We start from the raw sequence: 12750 nt of genomic DNA, 5'->3' as shown, positions 1-12750 counted from the left end.
CTTACTTAAATACACTTTATATTAAGGATTCAGTCATGGTACAACATTATGCTCATTTTCAGTGAAGGAGACAATTATATAGTCAGATAGCATATGATAGAAAGGACTGAGGCATCACAGGCCAAGAGGCCTCCTGAAACTGAATGTGGCCTTGCTGGTGCTGTTAGACTGAGTAGCCCTTGTCAGAAGGAATGTTAGATTCCATCAGACAATATTCTATGTAAAATATTACAGCAGTCCTTGTGATTTTCATTAGGTGTTTCCCAAGCTACTCCTACGTTATTGGGATCAGCTAACTAACCAAAGGTGGCTGTGTTATATTTAAATAAAATCTTGAGTTTAGAAGGTTTCAGGGAAGTCCCAGTTTAGAGGGAACTTTGTATGAACTTTGATTCTGTTTGAATCTTGAGCTTGCTAAAAAATAACTCATGAATATAAGGCTTTTTTTTTTTTTTTTTTTTTTTTTTAATAGAGTCTTGCTGTATTGCCCAGGCTGGTCTTGAATTCCTGGTCTCAACTGATCTTCCTGCCTCAGCCTCCTGAGTAGCTGGGATTATAGGCACACATCACCCTACCTGGCTTATAAGGCATTTTGTTGATATAAATTCCCATCATAGGACAAACCACCATCTCTTAATGCTGAGTTTTACAACTCTCCTCCAAGTACTTGGTGTTATGGTAAAGCAGTAGGAAAAAAAACACAATAATGCACCCTCTTTCTACCCTTTAATCCATTTTGGTTTTTAATCAGAGCTTTTTCCCTCTGCTTTGCCAGTGTACTTCTTGATCTCAGGTTGGGAGAGATGAACTATGCCAGTAATGTATAGTGGGCAGTGGCCTCCCCTTTCTCCCGAGGTGGTAGAGTAGGTTTGGTCCTTTTTTGTTTGTTTCATTTCTAGAAAACTTGAGTTTATGTGTTTTTCTGTCCTAGGCTTTACATGCTAACTGAATTAAGCAGACATCTCAATTGTGGCAGTAACCACATGGGGGCTTGCATAGTGTAACTCTGTTTTTTTTTTTTTTTTTTTTTTGAGACTGAATCTCACTCTGTCACTCAGGCTGGAGTGCAGTGGCACAGTCTCCACTCACTGCAACCTCCGCCTCCTGGGTTCAGCAATTCTCCTGCCTCAGCCTCCCAAGTAGCTGGGATTACAGATGCCTGCAACAACGCCCAGTTAATTTTTGTATTCTTAGTAGAGACGGGGTTTCACCATGTTGGCCGTTCTGGTCTCAAACTCCTGACCTCAGGTGATTCGCCTGCCTCGGCCTCCCAAAGTGCTGGGATTATAGGCATGAGCCATCGGACCCGGCCCAATTCTGTTTAACTAATATACAGAATATAATTTTATTTGAATTTTAAACTATAAAAACATTATACAAGAAATATATTTACTTATAGAAAAATTAGAAAATTCTGCTAAGTAAAGAAAAGAAAAGAAAAGAAAAATTACTTATATTCCTCTACCTAGAGGTAACTACCATCAACTTTTTGGTCTGTGGCTCTTTTAGATTCTTTACATTTTTTTCCCAATACGAAAAATGGCTACTGTACTTGTTACTCCTCCCACTGTATCTGGGAATTGGATTATTTATGAACTAGATTATTGGTAAGCTTCTTTTGACTCATCATTAGGTGATGATCCTTAGAAATTTCAATTAAAGATCTTCTGGAGAAATAAACATTGTTAAAACAAAAATAGTTAATTTTTGTTAATTTTAAAAATAATCCATTGTTTCTTCACTGGGCTGTGTATCATAGACAGTTTTCACTGCCAGTCACCCTTCTTTGGTGCCATAATTTTTGATAACTGTATTGTGTTCTGTTGTATTGATATGCTATAATATGTAATATAGATATGCTATATAATATAGATACAGATATGGGTATAAAAGATTAGTATGCACCACAATTATATATTATATCTATATGCTATTATATGTGCTATATATGCTCTATAATTACATATTATAATGTATTTAGTGGCCCCTTATGGTTGCAATGTTGGTATTGTAAAGATCTTTTTCATTCTGACAAACTAAAAGGGAAAGACAATAGAGTAGTAAGTTAGCAAGGGCCAGCAAACGGCATAGAAAGTTACGACATTTAAAGAATTGTTTCAGATGTCCTTTTATCTTAAAGATCAATGACAATTTAAGTAAAACGAGGACTATTGTACATCTAATAGAATTTAATAAGATACTAAGTTTATACGTTTAGTAGTGTCCTAATCTTGTGATGGATTGAAGGTGTTTTCAAAATGCTAAATAGCAGATGGTATTAATTTTTTAATTAATTAATTGCAAAGTATGTGAGTAGGTCAGTAACAGCACAACTATAACTTTAGACATCAGAGAAGTTGTTTTTTCTCTCTTTGAGCTCTAGTCCAGACAGTGAAACTTTGTTAAATAATTTACATTTAAACTTTTGCTGGAGACCAGGAAATTTCTATGATGCGTTGGTAGAGTAAAAAGCCATGTAAGTAAGTAAATGAAATCACTGAAAAGTACATAAGAGGACATTTAAATCAGACTTTTATTAAAAGTTCTACTTATGAGAGGTAGCTTCTTGAAGGGAGGAAAGTATGCTTTCTTTGATTCCGTGAAGCTCACAGTCAGCTGTACCTGCTGCCCATCCGCTGCATCTGAAAGGGTAGCTTAGCTAAGAAGTTGAATAAAACAAACTTCAAATGATAAACAGAAAGTTATTTCACTAGTCTTTAGCACTTCCACCTATGGGTTCACAGAAGAAATAAAAGTCATAGAAACTAGCCTCAAGGTTTCTTCTTTTCTTGTTAAAAGTCTGTGGGAGAGAAGGTAAAAATAATAAAAAGTGTTTTTCTTTTAATTCAGTTATTCATGTACTTTCTATTTTAAATTTTTGAAGATGAGCCAACTGTAGGCTTATTATTTTAAATCACAGCTCTAACTTGACTTATACTGTTCCTAAAACTTGTGGATGTGTGGGTTTTTGTTTTTTTTTTTTAAAGAAATTAAAGATGAGAGAAGTCATTACTGTGATTTTATATTCATCGTAGTCGTGGACTCATAGGGTCTTGGGTATTCATTTAGTTTGCAACTACATTGTAAAGATGCTGAAACTAAGTCTCAGAAATATCAACCACTTGTCCAGGTTGATTTAACTAGCAGAACCAGGACCAGAAAATAGATTTTCTGACTATTGGTCAATCCACCACTATTTTATGTAGCGTATAATCTCTGTAACTGAGAAAAATTGTGTTGGATTATATGAAACCCCTTTAAAAAGATTTAGTTGGAAGTGAATTTCACTGAGTGTTCGTTTTGAAAAGTCTATTAGTCATTAAGTTGTTTAACATCATTTTATTGGCAGTCTAGGGGTTTACCAAAAAGTAGAAAGAGGATCCAGCTGGATGTTGTATAACAAGAAGGAATTGTGTTGAGCTTCCATGGTTTTGACTTCTCAGGGATGAGAAAAAAAAATTAGTTGAGAATAGATGAGCGTTCTGCCTTTCTTTTCTCGCATTTGTTGTTGATGCTACCATTATTTATTTCAGTCTTCAAGATGAATAAATTGTTTATTAAACTATCTTTTGGTAAGACTGTTTTGAAGTTCTTGACCAGGCCTGAGTCAGGCATGACAAGTAAATTGACTTGATTTCTCCTAGTTGTAAAGTACCTAGGAGTGTGCTGGGCCTCAGCATTAGTATGTTTAAACACGTGCCTTTAAGATATATTTAATCCTTAAAGAAGAGGTAATTATTCACCAGGAGACTCTGGCCCAAACTTTATTATAGTGTTACCGTGATAAGCATGATGGCTTAAAAGGAGAATAGCTCTCTAAATCTCATTTCTAAATCTCTTAGTGAGGTGAGACAGAGTGATAAAATCCAGGGTCTCTGTTTTTGGAGAATTTACCCACTTCTTATATGAAGAATATTATTAAAATCATTTTTTTTTTGTTTTTTTTTTGAGACAGAGTCTTGTTCTGTCACCCAGGCTGGAGTGCAGTGGCGTGATCTTGGCTCACTGCAACCTCTGCCTCCTGGGTTCAAGCAATTCTCCTGCCTCAGCCTCCCAAGTAGCTGAGATTACAGGTGCGCACCACCCCGCCCAGCTGATTTTTGTATTTTTAGTTGAGACAGGGTTTCGCCATGTTGGCCAGGCTGGTCTTGAACTCCTGACCTCAGGTGATCTGCCCGCCTCAGCCTCCCAAAGTGCTGGGATTACAGGTGTGACCCACCGCGCCCAGCCTAAAATCTTAAACTGGATGAATTAGGTTGAAATAAATCAAATAATCTACACTAGATCTTCCCTTATGTTTATCTATCCTGGTGGATATAAATGTGGACCACTGAAGATAAGTTAACTAGTGAAATTACCAGGTAGATCTCATTATACCTCTTTCACTTTTATTAAACCTGAGTTATATACAGTATTTCAAAGGCACTTGTGTAGTAGACGCTATTGTCCTACTGGTGTGTTTGCATACTGTTTATAAGCTAAGGAGATCTTTAATGTAATCATGTCAGCTGAAGAATGAAAAGGGTCATAAATTTGGAAAGGAGAGCTTTATTTCTCATAAGTGGTTGCAGCCTGCAGGGTGGTCATCCTGACAGGCTGGGAAGCAAAGCCTCCCACCAGAAGTCGGAAACAGACACTTCCAGGGAGGGGCAAAGGGAACAGGAATTTATGCTGGGCAGAGTGGCCAAATACGTATGTTCAGTAAGCTCTAGGAGGCATCATGAATATTCATGGAAGGAGAAAATGTGCCCATGTGCAATTGAGCTTCAGACCTTTCCATGGCATGGAACCCATGTCCAAAGAATGGCAGCATTAGCATGATCTCAGGGTGGAGTTTTTGGTCTTCTGACATCAAAAGATGAAGCAGAGCACATGAAAACGTTTACTGTGCTTCCTCTGCAGACTGGCCAGAACCACTCTGTATGGTTTGGCTGTGTCCCCCCTACCTAAATCTCATCTTTAATTGTAGTTCCCATAATCCCCTTATGGGGTGGGAGGGACCTGGTGGGAGGTAACTGAATCATGGGGGCAGTTACCTCCATGCTGTTCTCCTGATAGTGAGTTGTCATGAGATCTGATGGTTTTATAAGGGGCTCTCCTCTGCCCTTGCTCTGTACTTCTTCTTGCTGCCACCATGTGAAAGAAGGATGTGTTTGCTTCCCCTTCTGCCATGGTTATAAGTTTCCTGAGGCCTCCCCAGCCATGCTGAACTGTGAGTCAATGAAATCTCTTTCCTTTATAAATTACCCAGTCTTGGGTATGTCTTTATCAGCAGCGTGAGAATGGACTATACACACTCCCTGGTTGGTGATCTCTTATCAGGAAGAAATGCTGCTGGTTAGTTGTTTCATTGAAACTGCAAAATGAGGGGGCAGCAGTCAGGCTATTGGTTGCAGTCAGTGGTGGATCTTTTTTTTTTTTTAAGAGACAGGGCCTCTGTCATCTAGGATGAAGTGCTGTGTGGTCTCGTCATAACTCACTGCTACCTCTTAACTCTTAGGCCCAAGGAATCCTCCTTCCTCGGCCTCTAGAATAGCTGGGACCATAGGCATATGCCAGCATGCTTAGCTAACCTTTTTTATTTTTTGTAGAGACAGGGTCTTGCTGTTGCCCAGGCTGGTCTTGAACTCCTGGTCTCAAGTGATCCTTCTGCGTTGGCCTCTCAGAGTGCTTGGGATTATAGATGTGAGCCACTGCACTCAGTTGAAGTTCAAGTTATTAATTAATTAATTAATTAATTGGCAGTCTCAGTTGCCCAGGCTGGAGTGCAATGACATGATCATAGTTCACTGCAACCTCAACCTCCTGGCTCAGGCAATCCTCTTGCCTTGGCCTCTCAAAGTGCTGGGATTACAGATGTAAACCACAATGCCTAGCCTCAGGTTATTTAAAAAGTGGCTGATGGGAATGGGGAATAAAGAAAAATGTCATTCTCAGTGGTGAAGAGTGACTTGAGTACAATATGAAACTGATTCCCTGGCATGTTATATTTGGGAAATACCAGGTGGACCGTTTGAAATTAAAATGTTGGTTAAAGATAATGAAAAATAAAGTTGGATTCAGCATTATCAGATTAATACGGAATCCACTCTTTGGAGTATTTGTGTATGCACAGTGCATTATTGCTAAATGTGTCTGTTATAGGTAGTTCCTAGTTTATAAAGAAATATTGTATTGTGTCGTTGGGTTTATGTTGTGGTGATCAGATTATGATGTGATGAGTGACAAGTCATTTAACCTCTCTGAGACTGTCACTTCATCTGTTAAATTAGATGCTTTAATCAGGTCTTATTATCTACCACCCTCCTAGGGTTGTTTGGGCAACTACTGATTGTACCTCATAGAGTGTTGGGACCATTAAAACAGACATTGTAAAGTATCTGCTACTGTGTTTGGCACCTGTTAGGCACTTGATACATTTAGATTTAAATTTTAAAAGGCTGTTCTACCCATAGAAGCAGCCAAAACTTAGGTTTCTCTGTATTCTGTAGTGTAAATTGAGTGATATATTGATTAGTTTTACTTCCCAAATTCAAGGAATGATACACCAAGCAAAACAGCAATTTCTGTTCCTTTCCTTTTCTAGCCTTTGATAAAAAGCTAATCTTTAGTAACTTTTAAAAAGAGGTTTAGGGGGAATTCACATGGAGGTCAGAGTGGAAGCAGGTGTGAGAGGGCCCAGCAGAAGAAAACATCGCTGCCAAAGTGTTTGAGTCCCTTGGCAAGTTTGGCCTGGCCTTAGCCATTGCAGGAGGTGTGGTAAACTCTGCCTTATATAATGTGGATGCTGGGCACAGAGCTGTCATCTTTGACCAATTCCATGGAGTACAGGACATTGTGGTAGAGGAAGGGACTCACTTTCTCATCCCATGGGTACGGAAACCAATTATCTTTGTCATTCTCGACCATGTAATGCGCCAGTCATCACTGGTAGCAAAGATTTACAGATTGTCAACATCACACTGCGCATCCTCTTCCGGCCTGTCGCTAGCCAGCTTCCTCACATCTTCACTAGCATCGGAGAGGACTATGATGAGCGTGTGCTGCTGCCCATCACTACCAAGATCCTCAAGTCAGTGGTGGCACACTTTGATGCTGGAGAACTAATCACCCAGAGAGAGCTGGTCTCTAGGCAGGTGAGTGATGACCTTATGGAGCGAGCAGCCACCTTTGGGTTCATCCTGGACTATGTGTTCTTGACACATCTGACTTTCAGGAAGGAGTTCACAGAAGCCATGGAAGCCAAAAAGGTGGCTCAGCAGGAAGCAGAGAGGGCCAGATATGTGGTGGAAAAGTCTGAGCAGCAGAAAAAGGCGGCCATCATGTCTGCTGAGGGCGATTCCAAGGCAGCCGAGCTGATCACCAACTCACTGGCCACCGCAGGGGACAGCCTGATCGAGCTGTGTGAGCTGGAAGCTGTGGAGGACATCGTGTACCAGCTCTCGCTCTCGGAACATCACCTACCTGCCAGCAGGGCAGTCCATGCCCCTCCAGCTGCCCCAGTGAGGGCCCACCCTGCCTGCATCTCCACGGGCCAACTGGGCCACAGCTCCGATGATTCTTAACACTGCCCTCCTTCTGCCCCCACCCTAGAAATCACTGTGAAATTTCATGATTGACTTAAAGTGAAGGAAATAAAGGTAAAATCACTTCAGAAATTCAAGTAAAATTCTCATTACATAAAATTAACCATTAGCCACTTTGCAGTGTACGATTCAGGGGGCTTTAGTACATTCACACTATTGTGCAACTTTCACCTCTATCTAGTTTCAAGGCATTTCTATCACCCCAAAAGGAAACACCATATCCACTAAGCACTCTCTATCCTGCCTTGCACAGTCCCTGGCAATTGCTAATCTGCTTTCTTTCTCTATGGACTTACCTATTTATTCTCGATGTTTCATGTAAATAGAATACAGTGATGACCTTTTGTGTCTGGCTTCTTTCATTTAGCATGATGTTTATATATAAGGTTCATCCACATTGTAGCATGTATCAGTACTTAATCCCTTTTTGTGGCTGAATAATATTCCATTATATAGATATACTACACTTTGTTTATTCAGCCATCATTTGTTGGACATTTGAGTTGTTTCTACCTTTTGGCTATTGGCAGTGGTGCTGTTAGGAACATTCATATACAAGTTTCTCTTTGAATACAGGTTTTCAGTTTAGGGGGCTATATACCTAGGAGTGGAATTGCCAGGTCATTTGGTAATTCTGTGGATCTTTTTGAGGAACTCCCAACCTGTTTCCCTCAGTGGCTGCACCATTTTACATTTCTACTAGCAATGTACAAGGGCTTTAATTTCCCCACATCCTCACCAACACTTAATTTACATTTTTAAAAATTACGGTCAACCTAGTGTGTCACTGTAGTTTTGATTTGCATTTCCCTAATAATGTCGAGCTTTTTTCTTATGCCTGTTGGCCATTTGTATATCCTCTGTGGATAAATGTCTATTCAAGTCCTTTGCCCAATTTTAAAATTGGGTCGTCTTTTTGTTACTGAGGTGTACAAATTCTTTATATTTTCTGTATACTAAACCTTTATTATATAGATGATTTGCAAATGTTTTCTCTCATTCTATGTGTGGGTTGTTGCATTAGTCTGTTTTCACACTGCTGTAAAGAACTACCTGAAACTGGGTCATTTATAAAGAAAGGAGGTTTAATTGACTCACAGTTCTGCATGGCTGGGGACAGCTCGGGAAACTTATAATCATGGTGGAAGGCGAAGGGGAAGCAAGGCATGTCTTACATGGCGGCAGGAGAGAGATCGAGGAGGGAACTGCCACATGCTTTTAAACCATCAGACCTCCTGATAACTCACTATCATGAGAACAGCATGAGGGAACTGCCCCATGATCCAGTCACCTACTACCAGGACTCTCCCCTAACATATGGGGATTATAATTGGAGATGAGTTTGGGTGGGGACACAGAGCCAAACCATATCAGTTGTCTTTTCATTCTCTTATAATATCTTTTGATGTACAAAAAAAATTTTAGTTTTGACGAAGTCTGTTTTCCCTACTTTTTCTTTTGTTGCTGTAGTTTCATAGCTGACCTTAGTTAGCTTTTTCTCTGCCTTCTGTATCCCCTCTACTTTCTAGCACACCTTGTCTAATTGCTAACATTTATTGAGAATTTATGTGCCAGGTCTCATGCTAAATACATTACATACATTGTTCCATTTAATTTGCAAGGAGTCCAGTATGGTGGGTGCTACTATTAACATTTAATTGAATCTTTTTTTTTTTTTTTTTTGAGATGGAGCCTCACTCTGTCACCCAGGCTGGAGTGCAGTGGCACAATCTTGGCTCACTGCAAGCTCCGGGTTCACACCGTTCTCCTGCCTCAGCCTCCCGAGTAGCTGGGACTACAGGCACCTACCACCATGCCTGGCTAATTTTTTTGTATTTTTAGCAGAGACAGGGTTTCACCGTGTTAGCCAGGATGGTCTCAATCTCCTGACCTCGTAATCTGCCCATCTCGGCCTCCCAAAGTGCTGGGATTACAGGCGTGAGCCACCACGCCCAGCCCAATCGAATCTTTACAATGACTCTATGGGACAGATAATATTGTATTCACTTTACAAATGAAGAAACCAAGACAATAGTGGTTAACTATTGCTAGAAATTAACTAGCCACAGAAGTTAAATAGAGGTGGCAGAGTTGGGATTTGAATCTACACTTGAACCTTGCTGGTTTGATTTTAGTGTCCATGTTCTTCACCACTTCTCATATTGTATTTGCACTAAAATAGCAAAAGCCTTTCCATAGTGGTGACTTACCAGGCCCTGTGATTCAAATGTTACTCCCACATTTTGGGTATTCCCAAAGGAAGCCACAAAGTAGTTTGAATCAGTTAGATCACACTGAGGCATAAAGATTGAGCACCTTTTAATTCTTATACATGGGTTTGCATTTTTAAAGAGGATGTGGCATTAACCAAAATGAATCATTATTTGGAAGGGGTTTTAGTTAACCAAATAAAGTGAAAAAATCAGGCAGAAGCCATTTTGGGGTTATGGTGCCACCAGAAAGAATTCCTTGCCTGGAAGTTGGCCCAGGGGAGCAACTGCCTTAAGCAAGTCTTGCTTTTCACAGTTTTTGTTTGTTGGTTTGTTTGTTTGTTTTTCTGTTCTGGACCTATAGATGCTTTGAATTTTTGTTATTGTTGTTTGGGTTTGCCAGTTTTTTAAGTGGCAAGTAGAACAGTCTCCAGTGTCTGGTTGGGTCAAAATAAGGGGAGTAAAGAGTCGAAGAGAGGGCTGCTTAGTGGGGAACCTGAAAGGACTCAGTGGGAAAAAGGGGACTCTATATTGGGACAGGACATTTGTAAACTGGGCATTTTCTTTCTATAGCAATATACTGTTCTTGAAGAAAGACGTGTGCTTCCTCATACCATGGGGTTTTGGAAAATGCCCACAATATCTGGGTGTATGCATAAACTAATATTTTTCTGTAAAATTATTTTTATAATATGATTAGGAGAACAAGTTAGAGTGGTCTTATATTGCATCGCTTTCACTGTTTGTCTTTAATAAAAATGGAGGAAGTTGCTGCTGTTTTATTAACTTGCACCCTGCATGCTTCTCTTCTTTGTTCTTTGTCAAATATGAGCTGGCGTGTGTTAAGACTACGTTAGCATTTGCTCTCAGGGACTTCTGTGGTTTCTAAATTCAGCACTGCTAAGCCCCTACACTGTTTGCCTGAATCAATTGAGACTGCTATTTTTAGCAACAAAAGGGGATTGAAATAGCAATTTTCTTTCCATGTAATAGATTCCCAAGAGGAATACTGATGCAAGCTCTCTATCATTTTCTATTCCTACCACCCTCCTCCCAAAACCCTCAGAGGAAAGGCAGCTGTCATGGATTGCGGCAGTATTAATCTTTAATCAATCGAGTGTTTTCTGCATTCAGGTTTTCGGGGGGAAAAAGGGGGTCACAAGAAGGAAACTGCTTGGAATAACTAAGCTCTTAGGCACGGACTTTACAGTCAGAATTTTGTGGGTAGTGGCAGGGAATAGGCAGAAGAGCTAAAAATAGTGAGTTTGCTTCCAGTGTTGCTCTAGTCTATTTTTGATGTTTGATTTTGATAAGGTTGATTGGGTTCTTACTAAAAATATCTGTTCCTAGCAAGTTGAGGACAAAAAGAGTAGAATATTTTTAACCTACACAAACTAAAGTATTTTTGTTGACTGTATAAAATCTGGAAGTGGAGCCCTGGTCAGTTGCCAGTATTTTATATAATCTGTAGCAAGCTAGACGCTTCTGGATGCCAAGTTGGTCTATTCTTTATAGTTGTCGGTTTCCATCTTCTCAAAGGCTTGTAAATTTGGGTTCTGGTGTTATATTTGTATATGAAGACATAAGCCTTTTTAAAAAAAATCTTCCTTTTTCTCCTTTCCTTCTTTTCTTCCTCTACCTTATAGTGCTACCCGTGACTGTCATCTGTACTGTCCCAACCCACATGGTTCTGGGTGATACCATATAGCTTTTTTCTGTGTATTGTTAAAAACTACCCTAACTTATCCGTGTATTTCATAGCAAAATGGAATCTGAGGACACCAGTGTTAAATGAAGAAGCAAATCTTAGAGACAAGAATATGAACTGTCAGGCCAGGGATGGCTCACGCCTGTAATCCCATCACTTTGGGAGGCCGAGGCGAGCGGATCATAAGGTCAGGAGATCAAGACCATCCTGACTAACATGGTGAAACCCTGTCTCTACTAAAAATTCAAAAAATTAACCAGGCGTGGTGGCGGGCGCCTGTAGTCCCAGCTAGTCGGGAGGCTGAAGCGGGAGAATGGCGTGAACCTGGGAGGCGGAGCTTCCAGTGGGCAGAGATTGCCTGGGTGACACAGCCAGACTCTATCTCAAAAAAAAAAAAAAAAAAAAAAATGGACTGTCACTACTTTGGTAATTTAACATGTTTTCACATGTTTCACTGGCACATTATGAGTGAAGTAGTTCTCTCTAGCACTGAAAATCATCACTTTTCTCTTGTTTTTTTCTTCGACTTTTAAGTTCAGGGGTCCATGTGCAGGATGTGCAGGTTTGTTACATAGGTAAACGTGTGCCATGGAGGTTTGCTGCACAGGTCATCCTGTCACCTAGGTATTAAGCCCAGTGTCCATTAGCTATTCTTCCTGATACTCTCCCTCCCCCACCCTCTCCCCCTCCAACAGGCCCCAGTGTGTGGTGTTCCCCGAAAATCACTACTTTTCAAGGACAGCCTCAGAATTCTGTGAAAGTGCAAATCTACAGATTTATCATAACATTTATGTTAAATTTCTTGAAAATTTAATTTAAAATTTCAAGAAATGTGAATTTCTTGAAAATCTCACTTTTATATAATTGATTCTTGACATTGAGAGGAGGCTGAAGAGTGTAGGGGTTGTGTAATTATTTCTAAATAAGGTGGGGAAAAAGCAGTGGGTAGGGTCATAAAAGGTTAGTTTTCCTTTTATAATCTCCCTTCATTCATTCACTCATCCATTCATACAGTAAAACCTCATTAATCACCTGCTTTTTGCCAGGTTCTGTGCTAGCAGTTAGACTGTGATGACCCAGGCAGACTCTGCTCTTACGGAATCTTGTGTGATGAATGTCATGACGATGTTGTCCAAAGGACCACCAGGATGGCTAGATAGTAGGAAAGAGAGTTTTATTGGCAATATCAGTTTGCAAAGCAGAGAGTCTCCAGCATGAACCAAAAGCACTTTCTCCAAAGCAAAAA

At 40.0% G+C, this 12750-nt stretch overlaps 1 protein-coding gene and 1 pseudogene across 1 annotated transcript in view; both read left to right on the top strand.

Annotated features, from left to right (window-relative positions):
• HSD17B12 (hydroxysteroid 17-beta dehydrogenase 12) overlaps positions 1 to 12750 on the top strand; it is a 167666-nt gene that overhangs the window by 44883 nt on the left and 110033 nt on the right. The gene's annotated exons all lie outside the window — the stretch shown is intronic.
• Positions 6646 to 7625, top strand: LOC106993249 (prohibitin 1 pseudogene; annotated as a pseudogene).

The sequence above is a fragment of the Macaca mulatta genome, chromosome 14 (assembly GCF_049350105.2).
Source record: "Macaca mulatta isolate MMU2019108-1 chromosome 14, T2T-MMU8v2.0, whole genome shotgun sequence".
Lineage (NCBI taxonomy): Eukaryota > Metazoa > Chordata > Mammalia > Primates > Cercopithecidae > Macaca > Macaca mulatta.
The sequence above is the reverse complement of the archived record's forward strand: the minus strand, read 5'-3'. Positions and strand labels throughout refer to the sequence as shown.